General features: G+C 41.2%; 1 pseudogene; it reads left to right on the top strand.

Moving 5' to 3' along the window:
* Nucleotides 1-3,788: 3,788 nt before the first annotated feature.
* Nucleotides 3,789-5,054, top strand: LOC123862926 (heat shock protein HSP 90-beta-like; annotated as a pseudogene).
* Nucleotides 5,055-8,732: the final 3,678 nt, after the last annotated feature.

Here is an 8,732-nt window from a genome sequence, read left to right as displayed (position 1 = left end):
AACTTTTTTTTTTTTAAAGATTTTATTTGACAGAGAGAGATACAGCGAGAGAGGGAACACAAGCAGGGGGAGTGGGAGAGGGAGAAGCAGGCTTCCCACTGAGTGGGGAGCCCGATGCGGGGCTCGATCCCAGGACCCTGGGATCATGACCTGAGCCGAAGGCAGCCGCTTAACGACTGAGCCACCCAGGCGCCCCGCAAGTCCAACTTTTTAGTTACTGTTGCTTAACATTGGAGGCATGGAACTGCTTTCCTTACTCAGATCCTTGGAAACTTAGGCGAAGTCTCTGAAACACTTTTTTTTTTTAATTCACCATAAACTCCTTATATAAATAGACACGCAATCCATAAAACTGTTTTTTGCCAAATTTCTATGTTAATTATGTAAGTCAGTTGCTTATTTAGCTCCCAATGGATGTTCATAAAACTCCAAAAACAATTTCTTTAGAGTAGTCATCTGCAAATGATGAGGGGGTTAGGCAAGCTTGGTCTCTAAAGCACTTTCTTGCACTATTTACTGAATAGTTAGTAGAGTAAGAATAATAATTATAAAGTATATTACTATATCAGTTCACCCAAAGGGGAATTCGTTTTGGCACTAAACAGGGCAAGGCACACTTTTGAAGAAATATGTTTCTTCTAACAACCAACTGTATTAATTGTCCTGTAGATTGGGGTAGGGAGGAAGAAAGGGATAAATAAGTTAATAAAAAACATAAACTCAGAGGCAACACAATAAATACCTACCTCATAAAGAAGACCCTTTATGACAATTTTAGGGCTCGAAGAGAAATAAGAACAAAGCTTAGATTTAGATGATGCTTTTTTCCCAACTAGTTCAAAACTCTTTAAAAGGAATCTCTATAGCCCCTGTTATGTGAAAGATAAATATTTTACTCTCATTTTGTGTAAAAATTTAATGAGTATCTGTGAAAAACTAAAATAACTGGTGAAAAGTCTAGTTATTTAATTATTTGACTCAATTCAACCTTACTTTCATGGTCTTGATTAATTCATCACCAACAATGGAGCAATGGAGAACCAATCTTTAATTTATTATCATTTACTGAATGCTTATCATGTGTTCGGCACTGAGGGAATCCTAGCATTATAAAACTAATCCTTGTTCACATAATCCTGTTGTCTATTTGGGGAGGTAATCAGTGCATTTTTAAAAAATTAATTACAGAAGGTATGAAATAATAAGTTCTGAAAGACCAGCGAGACTAGTTGGAGAGGGGACAGCGTTTTCTCCCCAAATCCATTAAGTCTCAACCCATTTTGGAAAAAAAATCATGTTATTTATGTGAGATTATCCTCACCCCCAGCTCCAGGGATGATCCCTAACTGGCCTAAATCAATCAAAGTAATCCCGGCCTCTGGAGCCAAGTGATGGGTTGTGGTAATTCATGAAATTCCTATAGCCACAGGAACTGGACATGAACTCAGGCAGCTGGAAGCTCAGGATTTTTGTGGAATTTCTGGGGTTCATATGCTCTCCCGCCTTCTGAGTGAATGTGGCATATGGTTGTGAGGCCCGGATCTGCTTCTCAACACACTGCCATGTTTGGGGACATCCCACCCCATGCATATCAGTGGGGGCCAGAGAGGCCTCTGAGTGTAGAAACCCTGAGGGCTGGATATTCATAGTCCCAGGCAGCTTCACAGCTGAGGCACAGGCTTCTCTTCTCTGCATGGCCATCGGAACAACCTGTGTGATTTCTGTGAATCCCGGGCTAGTGACATGAAGAAGGTGGAGAATTCCTTTTGTTAGCGGCAGGCGTGGTAGACGGTAGCAACACCCAGTGTCCTGGAGCAACAGTTTCAGAAGTAGCACTTAGCACCTTGAATCCTGGGGTCAGAATGTAGCGCACTGTCTTTACCAAACTGCTTCTGTGGCCTCATTTTTGCTGCGGTTCTACCTAGCCTTTGACTTACCCGACATCCTTTCAACAAATGTGATATTTCCTAGATCAGTCAGAATCCATTTTTAGTGCTTAAACTGAGAATCCTCTCTAGGACGTTTAGCCAAACACCCCCTTTTACTGTATCTAAGCCCTTCTGCGCTGGACTTTCTGTTACGTGAAGCTCGAAGCATCCTAACTGAGGTTGGAGTACCGGCAGTAAGTGTGATCAGAGCCCTGAGCCATAACAGAGTGTCAGAACAGGCTGTGTATGTGATCGAACTTAGCCTAATGCATCGACCCAGTGCAGGAAAGGAGGTTGCAGCAGGGAATAGTCACACGGCGACTGCAGTACAGGAAGGAAGGCAGGTCTGAACTCAGTTCAGCAGCCTCGTTCTCCCCTGGAACTGAGGGTGAGCATCATGCCCCCTCCCCCACCCTCTTTGTTTTAGGTAAGGCAGGTAGGAAGAATGACAGGCTAGCTCATCCTTCCCCTCCACACCCCAATCCAATCTTACTTGTATGTTATGAGCTAAGGGTTTGCAAACCCATCGTTGTGCTGGTCCTGCAGAGTTGGCTGTCTGTGGTCTAGACCTTCGAGGGACAGATCTCATTCTGAGATGTGCAGGCAAGTGCCTTCCAACTGGCCCCTGTCCAGACAAGCCCACTCTTGAATATCCCCTCAGCATAGGGGACAGCCATTCAGTGTTGAGGCCTTGTTCATAGGGTCATCAAGACATGAGGTTATGAGGCATGCCCCCACACAAAGTTAAAGTACATTTAGAAATTATCTTGAATAAATAAATATTGTTTTCACCATTATGCTTATTTGTCTGTATTTCCAATTGCACTTAGGTTTTGGCTTGGTTATTTCTTACTGTTCTGTTAGCTCTTTGATGCCTCTAAGATATTTTTTCCAGTTTAGCCAGCATTTTTAGTCATTTTCAATGGGAGACTGGTCCAAAACATCTTGGTAACCACTATGGTCAGAAAGAGAAATCTTCCATTCAGTTTTCAATTTCATCATTATAGTTTTCATTCTTATAAGTTTTAAATGGTCCTTAAGTCTCTGATATTTTAAAATAATTTCTTATTGCCTGACCATATTTCAAGCTTGTCTTGTATTTCTTTAAAATTATTAGACATAGTTATTTTATATTTGGTGTCTGATATGTTCAGTATCTGAGGTCTCTGGAGTCCTTTGCTGATATCTATCTGTTCTGCTGGATCTTGTTCATGGTGCCTTATATCCTAGTATGCTTAAAGTTTTTGCTGGAAGACAGTCTGTTCCTTGGAACTTGTGTGTGTGTGTCAATTTCCAGAACTGATGGAAAAAAAACCCCATAGATTCAAAAAGAATCCCATCCCTACTCCCACTCCCCGCCCAAAAAGAAAAATCCCTAGGAGGACAAACTAAAAACATACATATAGACACATCTATATTTATAAGATTATATCAGCTTCAAGAAAAAAAACATGGAAAGATGCACAATCTATTTTTAACATGGTCATGTGAGCATGGAAGTAAAGGGGAGGGTGGGGAAAGAATGATGTGGGTGATGAGGATAAGGAAGGTGGGGAAGAACAAAGAAAAAGGGAAACAAAAGATGCAAACATTTATGATTACATTTAGGAATTTTAATAAATGTATATATATAGAAAGAAAGCTTAAAAATAAAATGTATGAACAAAGGAAAACAATATATCTCTCTCTGTAGTGAAAGATCCAAAATAAAATAATTGGAAACTGACTTTAAACGTGGATTCAGAGAATAATGCCCTGTGACCACACGCAAAGGTGATTCAACCTTAGGAAATACAGCAACGTAATTCAATATACTAGGTTAACTAATTAAAAGTCAATAATCTTATATTAGAATAAATATATGCTCCTATCACCAATGACTGGGAAGACGACTTGGCAGTCAGACACTTCTCTGTAGGTCAGCTGGCATTCAGGGCATTGCTGTTCATCCCCCCTGGGGCTCCTTTCAACCTCTTTGAGAACAAGAAGAAATGAACAACATTAAACTCTGTGCCTGCCATGTGTTCAGCATGGACAACTGTGAGGACTTGCTACCAGAATATCTCGACTTCATCCGTGGTGGGGTTGACTCCAAGGACCTGCCCCTGAGCATCTCCCTAGAAATGCTCCAGCAGAGCAAAATCTCGAAGGTCATTCGCAAAAACACTGTAAAGTCATGCCTTGAGCTCTCCTCTGAGCTGGCAGAGGACAAGGAGAACTACAGGAAATTCTATGAGGCCTTCTCTAAAAACCTAAAGCTTGGGATCCATGAGAGCTCGACTCCTCAGCACGGCCTTTCTGAGCTGATGCGCTATCACACTTCTCAGTCTGGAGATGAGAGAACTTCTCTTTCAGACTATGTCTCCCAGCTATTACATCACTGGTGAGAGCAAAGAGCGGGTTGCCAACTCGGCTTTTGCAGAGCGAGTGCCGAAGCGGGGCTTCGAGGTAGTGTGGATGACGAGGTAGTGTGGATGAGTACTGCGGGCAGCTCAAGGAGTCCGACGGGAAGAGTCTGGTCTCGTTACCAAGGAGGGCCTGGAGCTGCCTGAGGATGAAGAAGAGGAGAAGAAAATGAAGGAGAGCAAAGCCCGGCTTGGGAACCTCTGCAAACTCATGAAAGAAATCTTGGATAAGAAGGTTGAGAAGGTGACCATCTCCAGGCTGGTTGTGACGGCAGTGTGACTGCAGTGTGACTAGCTACAATGTGACTAACCAGCACCCACAGCAGGACGGCCAACATGGAGAGGATCACGAAGGCCCAGGCTCTTGGGGACGAAGCCTCAGTGGGCTCTACGATGGCCAAAAAGCGCCTGGAGATCAACTCTGACCGCCCCATTGTGGAGATGCCGCGGCACAAGGTGGAGGCGGACAAGAATGACCAGGCTGTCGAGGACCTGGCAGGACTGCTGTTTGAAAGGGCTCTGCTCTCTTCTGGCTTCTCACTGGAGGATCCCCAGACTCACGACCACCGCATCTACCACATGATCAAGAGAGGCCTGGGCATTGACGAAGATGAAGTGACAGCAGAGGAACCCAGAGCTGCTGTTCCTGATGAGACTCCCCCACCCCCACTCCAGCCCTGAGGGTGATGTGGATGCCTCTCTCATGGAAGAGGTAGATTAGGGGTTTCTATCGACAGACCATGGGCCGGTGAATAGTGTCCCCATAGCACCTCCCCAGCAGCCAGGAATGGCCCCAGTTCACCTGGTTCCCTCTGCTGATGTCTAGTGTTTTTTTATTTTTCTCCTGTCTTTGAGGCAGGATATAAGGGCCTCAAGCCTTAGCCCTTCCCATATTTGATAAGGAATTTGGCTGTGTATTATGGGGTTTTTTGTTTATTTTGTTCAGAAATTAAAGTATACAAAATAGTTTTATTTAAAAAAAAGAATAAATATATGCTCCTAAAGGAGGAATAGATAAAATTCAGAAACCATTCTTAATATATAAAGAACTTTTAAAGTTGGTGAAAAAAAAATCAGCAATCCATTAAAAAATAAACAAAGGACCCAGACAAGTTAATTGCAGAGGAGGAAAAACAAGTGCCCAATAAAAATATGAAAAAATCAAATTGTCACTAAATGGTTAAGGAGATACAAATGAGGAACCCGAAGCCTTCATCTAGTCATATCTGAAGCAAATATTCTCTTCTGGTCTGAGTCTGGCTTTCAAGATTGTAGAAGTTGTCTTTTTATTGACATACAGATTTTAGATGTTTCTCGCATATGCAGATTCATCATTCTTTTAGTTTTTTTATTTTTTTAAAGATTTTATTTATTTATTTGAAAGAGAAAGAGCACGAGCAGGGAGAGAGGGAGAAGCAGACTCCCCGCTGAATGGGGAGCTGGATGTGGGACTCGATTCCAGGCCCTGGGATCATGACCTGAGCTGAAGGCAGAAGCTTAACCGACTGAGCCACCCAGGCACCCCTTGTCATTCTTTATATGAGCGTGATATTGTTTTACTTCCTTGAGATTTGAAAAAACTGAAGAGGTTATAATATCCTATGGGTATATGATATCCTATATAATAACATAAACATATATAATAACATCGTAAAGGATGGGAGGAACCAACATTCTCATCCCATGTTGTTGATGGGAGTGCAAACAACAGATTTTGAAATATAATCAGTCAGCAGATACTAAAACATTAAACATGTTCATCTTTTGAACTTGCAATCCTACTTTGAGGACTCTATGCTGCAGAAATAAATGAATCAGACAATACAAGGATATTTCTTGGCATCACTGTTTATAAAACTCCGTGGGAAGTGGGGGAGGTGGAGGGAGCAGGGACAGCTGAACATCCATCAAGAATAGAATGGTAGGGACGCCTGGGTGGCTCAGTCGGTTAAGCGCCTGCCTTTGGCTCAGGTCATGATCCCAGGGTCCTGGGATCGAGTCCCACATCGGGCTCCCTGCTCTGCGAGAAGCCTGCTTCTCCCTCTGCCTCTGCCTCTCTCTCTCTCTTTCTCTCATGAATAAATAAATAAAATCTTTTAAAAAAAATTTTAAAAAAAGAATAGAATGGTAAATTCTATAGGGATTTACAAAATGAGATGTTTTCTTCCATTATTGACATTATATTTACACTGATTACTTTATACAGAGGGATATTCATAATATACTACTAAATGAAGAAAGCAGGGTACAGGATGCAATTGATAATGTGTTGATTTTGCTGACCCAGGATTCATTACCCTTTTTTGTAAAATAGGACCTGGGTTTTCCTTTTGGGAGTGTTTGTGTCACACACGCTCCGCTAACCAAATAAAATGTTGAAATCGTAACTCCTAATGTGATGGTATTAGGAAGTGGGCCTGTTGGGAGGTGATAGATCATGAAGGTGGAGCCTTCATGAATGGGATTAGTGCCCTTATAAGAAGAGACATGAATTCTTTCTCTCAGTCCTTCTCCTTCTTCCTCCACCTCCCCATTACCCTCACTCCTTTTCTTCCGTCTCTATCTCTGTCTCTCTCTGCCTCTTTATCTCTGTCTCTTTCTCTCGCCAAGACAACCATCTGCAAACCAGGAAGTGTCCTTACCACATACCGGATCTTAAAGCACCTTGATATTGGACTTCTCAGCCTCTAGAATTGTGATAAATAAACGCTTGTTGTTTAAGCTCCTCGGTGTAGGATATTTTTATATGGCAGCCCAAACTAAGACAGGTCCCTGTTCTCAATCCATGTGTGCCCATGACACATGACTGGAGAATCAGAGCATTCTTCTAGCCACAGGGATTGATTCAGGGATGAACATTTAATATAATCAGAGGCAGTAAGTGCAAAATCTCAGAACTTTCATTGGTTCTGTTGAAAAAGAAACATACTCTCTTTTCTCCTGGGTTTGGAACTATAAATATGTACACCCTGAGCTGTGGTGCCTATCTTGCCACCACAGGGGGAGACTTTCCCAAGAATGTCCCAATATAGAGAAAAACTGAATCAAGACAAAGCTAGACCAGGTGCTGCTTTAAGTCCCTAGATCCAGCTGTGCTTGAAGCCTACCAGATTTGTGAACCAATAAATCCTCCCTTTTACTTAAACTACTTTCTGTTTCTGTTACTTGTAATCAAAAGAGTCCTGATTAATATAGAGAATTGATTCTGACTTTATAAAGCAGAGCTTTTATAATTATGCATTTATGTTTGGATAGATGCATTGTACATATTTGTTTGGTGTGGAGGATATACTCTAAAATGTTAACATTGAGTTTCTCAGGGCGATGGGATTGGAGAAGGTGAAGGGGTGTTATACACCTCTGTAATGTTTGATTTGCATATGAGTGTTTGTATCTTTTGTAATTTTTTTTAAACCTTATAAATTAAAAAAAAATGGATGTCATATATTTTGTGTTTTACCAAATATGGGATTTTATAGAGGGGGTAATGGTGCAAGTGACCTGGGAAAAGAAAAACAGCTTAAATCTGATACTAGAAACATCTTTAAAGAATAATTGTATTAGCTGATGAAAACCTAGAAAACCTTTTTTGAGTAAATTCTTGATTTCAGAACTTAAATGTAATTGATTAGTGCTCTTTATATCTTTATCTTGAATTAAAATGATTAATGTTCCTTAAAATGGCCTTCTTCCAGGGTGCCTGGGTGGTGTAGTCGGTTAAACGTCTGCCTTTGGCTCAGGTCATGATGCCAGGGTCCTGGGATGGGTCCTGCATCGGGCTCCCTGCTCAGCAGAGAGTCTGCTTCTCCCTCTGCCTGCCGCTCTGCTTACTTGTGCTCTCTATCTCTCTGTCAAATAAATAAATAAATAAATAAATAAAAATAAAATGGCCTTCTTCCTAGCTAACTGGATGCACATATAACATTAATCCAATATATTTAGGAATAGGAAACAGGATTTCTCCCTAATGATTAAAATATATCCCCCCCGTTAAGAAAACAAAATAATAAATTATTTCACTATTGACCTGGAAATTTGTCTTTCTCACATTCTAATTCTGACTTAATAAACTTAATATCATAGTTTATTTTGAAATACGTTTTAAATGATTACTTAGGATAGCGTTTGTGACTTTTCCCACACTGTCATCTTTGATTTCTTGATTATAAATGTCACCAAGTATCTGATCAGCCCAAATGATCAAAATCTTGATGTTATAATTTTACACAAACACAATTTGGAGGCATATGTTGTTACAGTACTTATATTTGCTTTATTTAGTAAGATGGCTTTTTCCCTCCTAGAGGTTGGGGAAGGGAGATCAGTGGGGACACTAATGATATCATGCAGAGGAAAATACTGTGACTCTTGCCTTTGAGTGGCATTTCACAGGTCCTCA

The sequence above is a fragment of the Mirounga angustirostris genome, unplaced genomic scaffold (assembly GCF_029215605.1).
Source record: "Mirounga angustirostris isolate CCGP_5_RB_7025 unplaced genomic scaffold, mMirAng1.0.hap1 SCAF_1, whole genome shotgun sequence".
NCBI classification, from domain to species: Eukaryota; Metazoa; Chordata; class Mammalia; order Carnivora; family Phocidae; genus Mirounga; species Mirounga angustirostris.
Note: the sequence above shows the minus strand (reverse complement) of the source record. Positions and strands in the feature narration are given on the sequence as shown.